At 37.6% G+C, this 13704-nt stretch overlaps 1 long non-coding RNA gene across 4 annotated transcripts in view; it reads right to left on the bottom strand.

The window, feature by feature from the left end:
* The window catches only part of LOC129431787 (uncharacterized), a 134060-nt gene that overhangs the window by 66460 nt on the left and 53896 nt on the right, over positions 1 to 13704 (bottom strand). The window lies entirely within an intron of this gene.

Here is a 13704-nt window from a genome sequence, read left to right as displayed (position 1 = left end):
GTGACAGCTATAGTTTGAAGGAGCTCTGTATCTCTTCTCTAGACGTACACTTTTCACATGCAAATCTTTGTTGTGTTTCTTCTCAAATGCGTTAGTACTGTTTTATAAGAGAGTGGCTAATAAAGCCCTTTGCAGTAGTATAGGCTAAGATATCTGTGCTTTCATACTGAATGCGCGTGCGCGCTCGAGAGAGAGAGCGCGCAAGTACGCGGCTCGCTATACAGGCACGTGCGCCAGCAAGACAGACACGCAAAGTGAAAGTATACCCCGCTACCTTTAACTCTACGTTGCCTACTCCGCGGGACACATGCGTCCTTTCCATATGGATCACGGATCAACAGCGATTCGTCACGTTACTTTTAAAAGTGCATCCGAATCGATACGGAAGGTGCTGTATCGATGCACGCATCGTCAGGCGTCCATGACGATGTATCGTCGTATCGATATTTTGAACACAGCACTAGTAAACATCCCGCCCATATAGTGTCATTCGCATCGCTTCACGCAAAGACACGTCTGATCACGCTTTGCAATAGTCCCTTTCACACATACAGTCTTTACTGGTAATTTACTGGTAAATTGCAGTTAACAGATCATGTGTGAACAGAACCTTTCCGGTAAATCAGTGCTCCCAATTTACCAGTAAGACAGGTTGTAAGATTACCAGTAATTTACAGCTGACAGCTTCGGGCCAATCGTAGCGTTTTAATACAGATGACGCGTTTACCCCCGCACTGTTTACGGACGTTTCCACACACATGCTGCTTGAAAGTTGAGCACACCTGAAGTTTACGTCCACATTTCTTCACCAAAGTTGTTTAAAACAGCTTACCGCCGAATTGCCGACGTCCTTAGCACGCCCTCTGTGAAGCCTAACGTGCAAACAGTGTTGTTAAAAACGCATTTTCGGTTTGACGTCGTCTCATTCAATGTTGTTTGGTCATGAGCAACTTCGCGACTGTTTACCACAGACGTGAAAACAGCAAAATACGGACCGTGGATATGAACAACGTGGATTGTTTACAGATACAACACTGAGCTCGCCGCGTGCTACAGGTACTTCCGCTTTCTCAACGAATTTACCGGTATTTTGATACTGATGTGTGAATGATGTCTTACTGGTAAATAACGGAACGCCACTGCGTGTGTGAACAGCACATTTTTGTATTTACTGGTAAATTCATTCTGGTAAATTCATGGTAATTTACCAGAATTACTGTGTGAAAGAGGCTATTGACTACTCGCGCAAATTGTTGAACTCGCGTCTGGTGTAAACCCACAGTAAGACACGAGACACATGGGCTCATTTTTCTATGACATAATATGTAAATGCATCATATTTATGCCTTTATGAATCGAATGCATAGAATATACAAACTAAAAACAAGAAAATAAGATATGTGGGGGAAAATATGCTGTAAATTGTAGCAAGCTAGGTATAGACAGTACTCCGTAGGTACTCAAGATGACGGCAGGCAACTGGAAAAAGAGCGAATGGTCACGTGACTGATTTTCATGTATATTGCTTTGGGTAAACAATCTCAAATTCGGGAGTGACTCCTGTATAACACACATGCACATGAAACGTAATTCAATCCCATACCTAAATGCAACTCTCACTCCCAAATTTAATGTGTGCAGTGTGTGTCTGGCCTAAGCACGAAAGCAGGATCGTGGTGAATTTCTCACATTACCATACAGCAGATGATACGATAATGTTTACCTTATTACTGATTAAAAGTGTTCTCTGTTCACTCTTATCAAGGAAAATACTTTCAGAAAAGTCGCTTATCTAAACTGTGATTGTTCAGTATTTGTCCTTGAATCACACTGGATTGTGTTGAGATTTTATCGTAGCATTTCTGTACGATGTTGTCTTTCCTGAAGAATGTATTCGTTTATGTCAAGTGGTTACGGGTCAAGTGTTCAGATGGTTCTCTTCTATTGTATTTTCTCTTCTATTGCAAAATTATAATTCATGGATTATAATGTATAGCAAAAGCTTTTCAGCACCACGTTTTGAATGTCTGAGTATGAAAAATGGACTCCCATCTGTACATTATACCAATAGCTTTCAATAGACCACTTCTTTTTCACAAGAATCCATTCTTACTTCAGTACTCGGATACTTTTCTTCACCAGCATTTCTCTTTTGACCTTCACACTTCTCATGTGCTATTCACCGCCTGGTGTGTGAAAAACCCAGCAGAAATTAGAACACATGCATTAACAAATGAAGGCCAAAGGCTGGTGAAACATACCGCAACACCCAGCAACACGGATAATACTGCTCTACTTGAAGAATGTGATAATATCAACAGCTCTCTGTCTTCTTTGTGACTCGAGTAATGGTGTATACGGTGTGTGTGTGTGTGTGTGTGTGTGCATGCACATATGTGTGGCTGCGTGCACCTTGAATTCAATAAAGAAATAATACGGAGTACAAAGCGCTTATGGAGAAAAATCTGTTGAATGTGTGAAGTTCATTTCAGCAAATGATTTCCTATTTTTTTCATGCACAGTCATCTGACATAAAATAATGTAAGGTCATGTCATGTCAAAGAGTACATTCACTGTGAAATTGAGACTTGGATAGCCTGGATTTCACATGCAGGGTAACGTATCTTCCAACAGAGAAATCTCGGCGAGATTTTATTAAACCCTTCAAAATGATCTAGAACATCAAACCATTTCTTCTTTCATAGAGTGGAAAAACAAGGTGTGATGTAAACAACAACAAGATAGCAAAAGGGAATCACCACAAGATGTCCTCGTAGATTTCAATATTACCCTGTGTAGTTCTTTGACCCAACACTAGATGGCGTAACAAGGTGTGGGTAGCATTTAAAGGTACCACTTATCCATTAAGAATACATCACTTAAACCTTAGATCTGCCAATATATTTCACAGGGCCCTTTTATCAGTAAATGATGTCATCGTAACCCAAAACAAAGAGCAAAACACCCACTGGCACAGGTGGAGGCTAATCTCTGTTACGTCTTTAGATCATAATTATAAACACATTAGAACCCAAAACAGACACCTTGTTATTAACCGCGGTTACTATACGTAGTTATTACACTTCTGATTTGAAGCAAAGTTTGGAACTAAAAGGAAACATTGTCTTCCGTGATGTTTGCGATGTATAATTACACCGTGTTAAAATTAGATGGTGTGTTTAACGCTTTGACTTTGAAGTGCATTGTGAAAGCTGCTTTGTAGCTGCTGTGTACTAATCATAGGAAAGATAAAGTTTAAGCACCAACTTTAGCAACACACACGCATTTAACTATTGAGTGGGTGAATCTCAGAAGCACAGATAAACTCTGAGTCATATTTCAACCCCACGTTCAAAAAGAAATAATGTATTTTACATAATGAATGTCGGTCTATTTTTAAACCTAATGGGATTTTTATGCATTTTGACAATAGTTTGTTGCATTATCATCCCTAAAAAATGAAACATGGTTTTACTATAGTAAAAGTGTACTGTAGTTATCATGGGTTTTTTTTGCCTAATAAAATATCATCATATTACAAATAGGGTTACTAGTAAATGGCAAATTTGTGTATACTTAGATTTAACTATGGTTACTATAATGTTTGGGATAAAATTCTGTTTGACTAATTACATAATATGCCATAATTATACAATATACAAATAGTTATGTATAAACAAAATGGGTTTATAAGGAATAATTGACGACACCCAAGGTGGTATTGTGGCACGACGCGAAGCGAGTGTGCATTATTTTCAAATAATTCAAAGGTTCGGAAGGTGCCTATTTAAAGGTTAGGTGTGCGGTTTACAGAAAAATAATCAACACCCATGGAACATTTCTTAGCCAATCAGAATAAAGCATTCAACAGACCCATGATATATGAGAAATACAAATGTGAACTCTGATGTCTAACATATATTTATCAAGCTGCACCTTTTGTGAAACAGTAGTTTGCTTTTGTAGCCCAGTGGTTTCCAAATTGTTGGGCGGTGCATGAGATGGTGCCCCCAGTTTTATGACATTTATAAAATACATTATTTTGTCATAAATTCTGTAAAAAAAAAAAAATATATATATATATATATTTATATAACTACCAACCAACAGCACTACACTCTAAAAATGTTACTAAATAGCACTAAAAGGTGTTCACTGGCTCATAGGGAAACGTTTTGCTATAATCATGCTTTAGAACCACTTATGGTTCTACAAAAGTGCTATATATGGTTCCCCAAGAACTTAAAGGATTAATCCATTTTCGTAAAAAAAATCCAGATAATTTACTCACCACCATGTCACCTAAAATTTTGATGTCTTTCTTTGTTCAGTCGAGAAGAAATTGTGTTTTTTGAGGAAAACATTCCAGGATTTTTCTCATTTTAATGGACTTTAATGGACCCCAACACTTAACAGGTTTAATGCAGTTTAAAATTGCAGTTTCAAAGGACTATAAACGATCTCAAACGAGGCATAAGGGTCTTATCTAGCGAAACGATTGTCATTTTTGGCAAGACAAATAAAAATATGCACTTTTAAACCACAACTTCTCATCTATCTCCGGTCCTGTGACGCACCAGCGCGACCTCATGTAATACGTCATCACATCAAGAGGTCAAGGATGACGAATGTGAAACTACACCCCAGTGTTAACAAGTGTGGAAAAAAGGACCGTTCCGACGTCCGTAAATGTGCATTTCATATATGTAACACGTGACCTTTTCACGGCATTACGCAATTACGCGAGGTCGCGCTGGCTCATAGCCGGAGGAAGACGAGAAGTTTTGGTTTAAAGGTGCATATTATTTATCTTTCCAAAAATGACAATTGTTTTGCTAGATAAGACCCTTATGCCTTGTTTGAGATTGTTTAGAGTCATTTGAAACTGCAATTTGAAACTGCATTAAAACTGTTACGTGTTGGGGTCCATTAAAGTCCATTAAAATGAGAAAAATCCTGGAATGTTTTCCTCAAAAAAACATAATTTCTTCTCGACTGAACAAAGAAAGACATCAACATTTTTGGATGACACGGTGGTGAGTAAATTATATGGACTTTTTTTTAAATGGACTAATCCTTTAAGTTTGAGAGTGTTTCATGTTTCGTATTACAAAATATTTTTTCTTATGTATATTAGTGACCCTGCCAGTGGCAGCGAGTGTGAAAAGCCAGACAGAGTCATTTTTGTGATAAAGACATCATGTAAAGCAGTGGTTCTCAAACTTTTTCTGCGTGCGGCCCCCCTTGTGTATTGTGCAATTCCTTCTCGGCCCCCCAAAGAAAATTTATGACCAAAAACTGTTCTAAAATTTTACATTTTAATTAAACAAAACATATTAAGTTATACAAAGTAGTCCTGTTGGTTAGTTACCTTATTTTTTTAGGTTTAATTACACAGAATTCATGATAAATTAATGTATTTTATAAAATGTCATAAAACTAGGGCCCCCTGGCACCATCTCGCGGCCCCCTGTTTAAGAACCACTGATGTAAAGAACACTATGTTAAAATATAACCTTGATATCTTTTATATTGAATGAGTAATGTCAAAGATTGAAAGTTCAATTAATGAGTAAAATGAATCTTTCATGCTCATAATCTCAAAATTAGACTGGGATTTCACAGAAAGAGTCATTTTGGGTTATTTTCAGTATTGAGTGTAACATAATTTGGGTGTTGTTTTGTACTATTGATGTGTACATGCATTTGCAGCCGCCATAAACTTGTCATAACAACATTGTGTACATCTTGGGCAGGAGAAGGAACCCTTAAAAGAGTGACTTACAACCTACTTTTTGTAGTGAATAATTAATTGAAATCCTTCATAAATGTATAAAAGTGCTTCCTTTGGTTGACTAAGATTTATAAATCATAAGAATTATTAATAAGATTAAGGTATTGAGGAAAACAGCTTGCTTTTTTTGGCTAATTTAGCACATACAAATTTTGATTAATCCTATTAAAACATTTCAGTTAATCTGAAGATTAAAAGTGAATATTAATTAGGTTACATTGGGCAAAGGTATCATCCCTATTCCCATCCATGATTGGAAATCTTGATGTGTGAATTATAGAATGAGTTGTGCAATTGTTTATCTGGAGCGACAGTTCCCTTCCCGAAGCCCCCTTTGAGGAGGCAAAAAGTGCATTTGGAATTCGCCTATAATGTTCACCGACAAGTCCTTGCTAACAGGCAGGTAAGTGAGATTATTAATTTTCTGTCCTATAAGCACTGCATTGGCTCAAGTACACATTCCATAAAGCAGTTCTTCACTCACATGCTTATTCACATGTTCAGGGAGGATATACATAAGCTCCCCGGATCTCATACACAGGAACTCTTATTTCCTCAGAACCATTATATTACATTACTAACACGTAACAGGCCTAACCGTGACCCATATTCTGTTGGTGGTGCGCTTTATGTGTGTGAGGAGGGGGTTAATTACATTTCCATTCCACATGTCACATGTTAGCTGTGATGGACACATGGTACTGCAGCCTGGATGTATAGAGTCGTAAAGGAGACACTGGGCCGGTGTAAACCCTTTGACCCCTGTATAAAGGCCAGTGAGGACACTGTCCTGGATGTGGATCACTCTGTGGGGAAGCAGGACCCTCTTCTGAGTGCATGTGTGCTTGGGACTAATGAAGAAGAGCAGGGGGTAGATCAGGAGATGTGTACCGGCCCAGTGTCATTCCTACAGAAATATTATATAGCATGAGTGATGATGAGAGCATGTTTAAGCATGTTTGATAAGCTCTGAGATAAACATCTGCTCCCCAGCTGATTTACTAGGTTATTTAAAGGACATACAGAACTAGGAGTTAAACCTATACATGATTATATCTTTGTAATCAGCATGCTTGTCATTCAGTTGATTTGTTTAACGAAAAAAATCAGGATATAATTTATCAATGTCTCTCTGTTATTGGATTCTTTTAGAATGTTTGACGCAAACCTTTACAAGAGTATTCTTTGGTAAGTATTACCAAATTAGCATCAAATGAGCTATTTCCACAGATGTTAAAGATTACCGCAATAAATAATTGTAGTGAAAATCACTAATGAATAAAGTATTTACAGTAAATATTATATCATAATTATAATATAGTAATTTAATAAATAGTAAATAAAAGAAAAGCTTGGTATATACAAAACAATATAAAACTATTACACTGTTTAAAAATTATAATTTTAAAAAATTATAATTATTTCACTTTAATTATATACAGCCAGTTTTCGGATGTTTAAAGGAATAGTCTACTCATTTTCAATATTAAAATATGTTATTACCTTAACTAAGAATTGTTGATACATCCCTCTATCATCTGTGTGCGTGCACGTAAGCGCTGGAGCGCGCTGCGACACTTCGATAGCATTTAGCTTAGCCCAATTCATTCAATGGTACCATTCAGAGATAAAGTTAGAAGTGACCAAACACATCAACGTTTTTCCTATTTAAGACGAGTAGTTATACGAGCAAGTTTGGTGGTACAAAATAAAACGTAGCGCTTCTCCAAGCGGATTCAAAAGAGGAACTACATTTCATGGCGCAATAGCACTTCTGGGAGTACTTCGACTCGGCGCAGTAACACCCTCCCTCTCCCATTATGAGAGGGAGAAGGGGAGCGGACTTTTCAGGCGAGTCGAAGTTGCGTAACAACTAAACAATAGTGATACAGTACCCATAAGAAAAATATCTTCAGGACACTTAACATACATGACACAAGTCAAGTTATTATCAAGTCGTGTTATTTAACAGTTAACAGAGTCATTTTGAAGTATAAAGGATTTTCTGGTTACTATGGGAAGTGGATGGTGACTGAAGTGGAAAGTGGAAAACTCCAAACAACAATTAAAAAAATCAGCGTCTGGAACAACAAAAGACATTAGGGTAAATAATGAAAACGTTTGATTTTTTGGGGCTGAACTCTTTAAAGGGACAATAAGTAGGATTTACCCCCATCTAGTGGTGAAATTGTATTTTGCATTCAAACCAACAGTGCTCTCTAGCGCCTCGCTTTTCCAAATGCGTGTTGCAACTACGGTAGCCGTTATGTAATCGCTGATCTCCTTGTCCGTTTCAGCCAGTTCACGTGTTCTGAATGAAAACCCGTTGTGGAAACGCGTTGGTAGGCTAGTGCTTTTTGTCCCTCTCTGCTATTATAATTTATCAATATGGCAGAAAGACATGGAAGCCTCCTTGGACTTACCCGTTCAATAGAGATGCGCGGTTGGCGGTTACAGCCGCGGACTCCGCGGATAAACCGCGGATCGGGTGGATGACGTGACGAAAAATAATATTTTAATTAAATTCCGGCGGGTGGCGGATCGACTGTTTGTTATTAGCTGTGTCCTTTAAAGCATGCGACTTTAAACGGTGAGCACTCTGTCTTTCAAGGTGGCAGGCTCAGAAGTTCGCGAAGAGAACTGAAATGAGACGGTCTAGCCTTCTGAGGACCCATAATTTGGGTCACCTTTTACACGCGCCCCCAGTAGCGCCCATCGCGCCTGTCAGCAATAAACAGCGGAGACATTTCTGACTTATTAAAATAAATATGTAATCAGAAAAATATGAATTTATTTTAGAAAATATTACACATTGATGTAGATTAAACTATTCAACAACAGTATATCAAATAATCAACCTTAGAAATATACGCAACATAAACCGAATAATATTAACACAAAACATAACTTATAATACTAAAACAGTGACAAGAAAAAGTTTTCTAAATACACTTTTATTTAATAAAGGTTTAAATTGTTTGGGATATCCTCGGCTGTTAAGGATCCATTCGTTCTATCATTAACAGCGCGGAGAAATGAGGACGCATTGACACAGCTCTTATCAACGCCGGCGAAGGAGGTGTGTGGCAAACTCTAAAAAATGAGAATTAAAAACAAAGGAAATAAAAGGTCAGAAAAGGGTTGCCTGGAATAAGTTTTACAAAGTGGTAAATCAGGATGACACCAGTGCAGACTATGTAATTTGTGCGTTTAATTTAGGCTATTTATTTATTTATTTTTGTCCCATGTCATGTGCGCCGATCGGAGACTGGTCTTTATGATTTAAAAAGAAAGCATTCAAGTGAACAGTACTAAACGAACTTGAAGCAAAAATAAATTTCAGCAAATGCAAACTTCAATCAAACATATATAAGAGGTGAAGTATAGCTTTAGCCTACAGAAATTCTTATTGCATAAATTTTTAAATGTGTGCGAGGTCCGTGCACGTCCTCCGCTAGCAACACAGAAATTGCTGAAATTGTTAAAAGCGCAATCGGCTAAACGAGCATTAAATATTAATGACGTTGAGTTTATTGTTTTTATTAATTTATATTCACATCACTTATGAACTTATCAACAAAACATCGATTAAAATTAAGAGACAAATTATCTGAAACGAAATTCATTTTAAAGTAGAAAACAAAACTTAAATTAAACTCGAAAATAATGTCTGACCCATTACAATTCTCCCTTCATATTGGCCTTTACAACGCCCTATATGGCGTTTAAAATTACAGTCTATCTTTCGTAATAAGCTAACTAAATTTAAACAAAACATAAACACATTACAACAATATTCAAACCCAACAATACTCAAACATAAATATAAAATAGACATCATCTATGATGATACATGTTAAAACAATCCGATATAGCGTGTATAATAGCTGGTTGGTAGATGTTTACTATTTTTGTCAAAACCTCCGTTGCAAACCTCCATTTACCTGAATAAAATAATTTTTACTTTGAAAATGATGCGCTGTCACGTTAACATCAGCTGTTCGTTTACATAAGACTCCATCTACATTTACACTCAGCGCAACGTCTGAGTTCTCAAACTAAAACAGGGTCTGCAGCGTTGACGAACGAATCCGTTTATGAGGGTCGAAAACGGTGATGTAGTGTAGATGAAAGGCGTAAACGTAGCATAAGTAACGCGTTTTAAAGGATAAACGCATAAATGTAAACATAGCCTGAGTTCACTGCTTATATATATTCTAGGGCTTTCTAGTCTTGCGGTTGTCATCAGCAGCGGCTGTCATTAGCAGCGCCTTGCATCGCCCAGTCAGCGGATGGCGGGCGGGTGCGGTTTTGAAAACTGGTCAGAAACGTTGGTGCGGATGGATGGCGGACGGATGATGAGTTTTGTGATGCGGTTGCGGATGAAATAATAGCCCGTCCGCGCATCTCTACCGTTCAATGTAAGTAAAGAGAAGAAATTCTAAGCTTACAAAAAAAAGTCAGATCACTGGCAAAGGTCATTTGATACCAACGAGGACATATTTATGAATAAAGACATTGATTTTGATTAATAAAACACTTAAAATCCTACTTACTGTCCCTTTAATATTGCACATGTTAGCATGACACTATTCATGGATAGCCTGTGTGCAATACACTGTAAAAAGTGAAAAGTTGTATGAACCTAAAATATTACTTTAATTACTTAATTTTTTTACCTAAAGTAAAACTAAAATGAAATTTTAAAGGTGCCAAAGAATGCATTGAAATAATATGTAAATTGTTCTCTGATATCTACATAGAAGGTATGCAACTTTACTAAGTGTAAAAATATCCAAAAACGTTTTTACATGTCCATTGACAACCCTAGGATTTGTCCTTTGAATAAAATGGTCTATTTTGCCCTATTTGGAAGGGTCATGAATAATAATGTTGCTCTGATTGGCTTTGCTCTGAGGCTCATGCCAGTAGTAAACAGACCTTATATATTTGAGCCTGGATCAGACAAAAATACAAATTTTGAGGAAAAACTAATTATTTGGAGTTTGTTAATGGACATTTCTGAGTGATAAGTTTTTTTTTTAATATGGACCTTCAATATGTAAGTATAACATCAATAGTAGAACTTCAGCCTAAACGCTAGCATATAGCTTTAATAAGCATGTAGCGCTAACTTAGCAGTCACAACTTTGTTTTTATTATTTTAACAACTTTGTAATTAATTTAATATGTAATTTAATGTTGGGGGCGTACATTCTTGTTTTCCAGTCTTTTGCGTGCACAAAGTTTACATAAAAATGAGAAAACAAACGCATTTGAGGATCATAATACAGTATGTCATTACCATGTAGCTCTTATTATTCATCTATGCCTAGCTAAATACTGTTTTTATTTCAATGGCACCTTCAGGGTTCCCACACCTTAGTTAACTTCAAATTCAAGGACCTTTCAAGGACTTTCCAGGACCAATAACCTCAAATTCAAGGACTAAATGTGGGGACACATTTCAAGTGACAGCAAGGTTACATGTGTTGCCTTAAAAGATACATTGTTACAGTTCCCTTTCGAGGGAACTCACGCTGCGTCACTGCGGTGACACTTTGGGGACGCCTCCAAGGGTAAGTGCGTCTGAATGTGTACATCAATTTCAACCAATGGTGAGGCTTAACAACAAAGACAGGAAGTATATCGCTATCTGAAATATTGCCAAAGATGGCGTTACAGGGACGCAGGAAGTATGGCAAGGGAGACGCAGCGTCTCGTTCCCTTCTCAGGGAACAACAGTTACATACGTAACCCGAGATGTTTGTCAAACACAACTATGCAAAAAAGCATTTTGGTATGAATCAACATTCGCATACAGAAGATATAAGCATTTAAAGCAAACAGTTTAGCAGGTGTTGTATGATATTATCCTACACTACACAGGGAATAAATTATGGATTTTTCCAGAAAACGTATAGATTCAAGCACTTTCAATGACCTTTATCTATGTATGTATATTTTCAAAAACTTCCCAGAGCCTTGAATTTTTTCCCCCAGATTCACAAACTTTCAAGGATTTTAAGGACCTGTGGGAACCCTCCCCCTTTAAGTTGATTAAATGTACATATTTTGATGTTAAGTTGATCCAACTTTTGACTTTTTACGGTGACTTTTTACAATGTAATATTCAGAGAAAAATATTATATATATGCACATCCTAAACAATCCTGAACCAAAGGAAGAGTTCACCCAAATATGAGCATTCATTTATAAATTATGTAATTATAATGCGTGCTTTTATGGATATGCAACAATTCTCTCACAAATGTATGATTTTACTTCAAAAGACGTATACTGTACGAGTCATTTGTATTACTGTTATGTAATAATGATGGATGGGTGTGTTTTTTGGAGTTTAACCATGTTGAGCACCATATAAAAACAACATTACAGGATTTTAATATAAAATTATTCATAAGTGTTCAGCTAAAGAAACAACGTCATATACATCTGGAATAAATTATGAGATTTAGTAAACTATTCCTTTAATCAATAGTGTGAGTTCAGCCCAAACAATGGCAGACCGAAAACTGTAAAAAAAATCCTCATTATTTTTGCCATTACATTTGGTGCCTCAAATGACACCTTTAGAAATAAAAAATTGTTAAACGCAATATGCTTTGCGTGTAATATAAACCATAATCACCTCCCCTCGTCTCTCTCCCTATGTGTATGGAGTAGGTCTCGGAAAGAAGGAGGAATGCTGGCAGAGGGCCATGTTCAGGGGTGGGTCTCAGTTTTGGATCTGGCTCTGACAGGTACATTTAACAGCGCTCTGATCTCACGTCCCATATCTGTTCTCACACTCATAATCCTCCTTAAAAAATGTAACAGTAACGAGTTTCATCAACATCGAGCCAACTCCCTCCCCCCACACACAAAAGCCGCACAATGACACCTGCTTCACCTGAGCAGCTCGCACCTCCGGATTAGTAATGATATCACAACGGCTACGTTTCCATTTGATATTTATATACGCTGAGCTGTCATTAACCACAGGGTTCACTTTACATCTCTGTTAAAACTTGTAGGACTCCTCTCACGGGAACTTCCAACCTCGTGTTAGAAAGAGAGCGAATCAAAGCGCATTCCACCAAAGCCACAGAAAAGCGATCGTCTACTTTTAAAACAAAAGCCGTACGCATACAATAACAGCTGAAAATGAAGTTCCTCGCGGGTATTTGCAGGAGAAAGGTCACGTAAAAGCTTTTGCTTCGTATGTGGGCACATAATTAGATTTCTAAAGAGATAAAAGCTGGACAGAGACACCTGTTGAAAGGCCCGTTGGCGGAAGGCCACAGGTGGGCTGCAGATCGGCCGTGGCGTCGGGATAATTACGCATTTCAGAAGGAAGGTCGATGGAGCTGGGGTGAGGATGGACCAACACAGCAACTCCTTTGTGGTTGCCAGAGCTCCTGTCAAAGAGAGCAGAATGATATTGGACAGCTCACCCTTGAGGAATGCAGCTGGGCCTGCGTCAGGGGGTTTCACTCAACCCTTTCCACCGTTCATGTCCCTTTCAAAAAGTGTACATTCAAAGGTCGACTAAAGCTAAAGGTCGACCACACACTACATGACTCTAGCTGTCCAACTATCCAAAATTATGGATATTTTGCTTCTAACGTACCTTTAGTAAGCTAGTACTTCTTTCTCAAACACAACAAGGCTATCTTTTACATAAATAATACGTGTAACAGAAGTACCTATTAAATATTATACCTCACTGCACCGTCTAGACATCCAGTATATATGCTGCAGAACATATGATGATTATAATTACAAAGAGCAGCTGACACAGTTCCAGCATCAGGGTTGAGAACTAAGGAGCAAGTCGCTCTCAAACACAAACATTACATTGTCTGCGTGCCGTCTCATATGTAGCCTCCCTGAAAGAACTTGTCTTT

The sequence above is a fragment of the Misgurnus anguillicaudatus genome, chromosome 19 (assembly GCF_027580225.2).
Source record: "Misgurnus anguillicaudatus chromosome 19, ASM2758022v2, whole genome shotgun sequence".
Taxonomy (NCBI): domain Eukaryota; kingdom Metazoa; phylum Chordata; class Actinopteri; order Cypriniformes; family Cobitidae; genus Misgurnus; species Misgurnus anguillicaudatus.
Note: the sequence above shows the minus strand (reverse complement) of the source record. Positions and strands in the feature narration are given on the sequence as shown.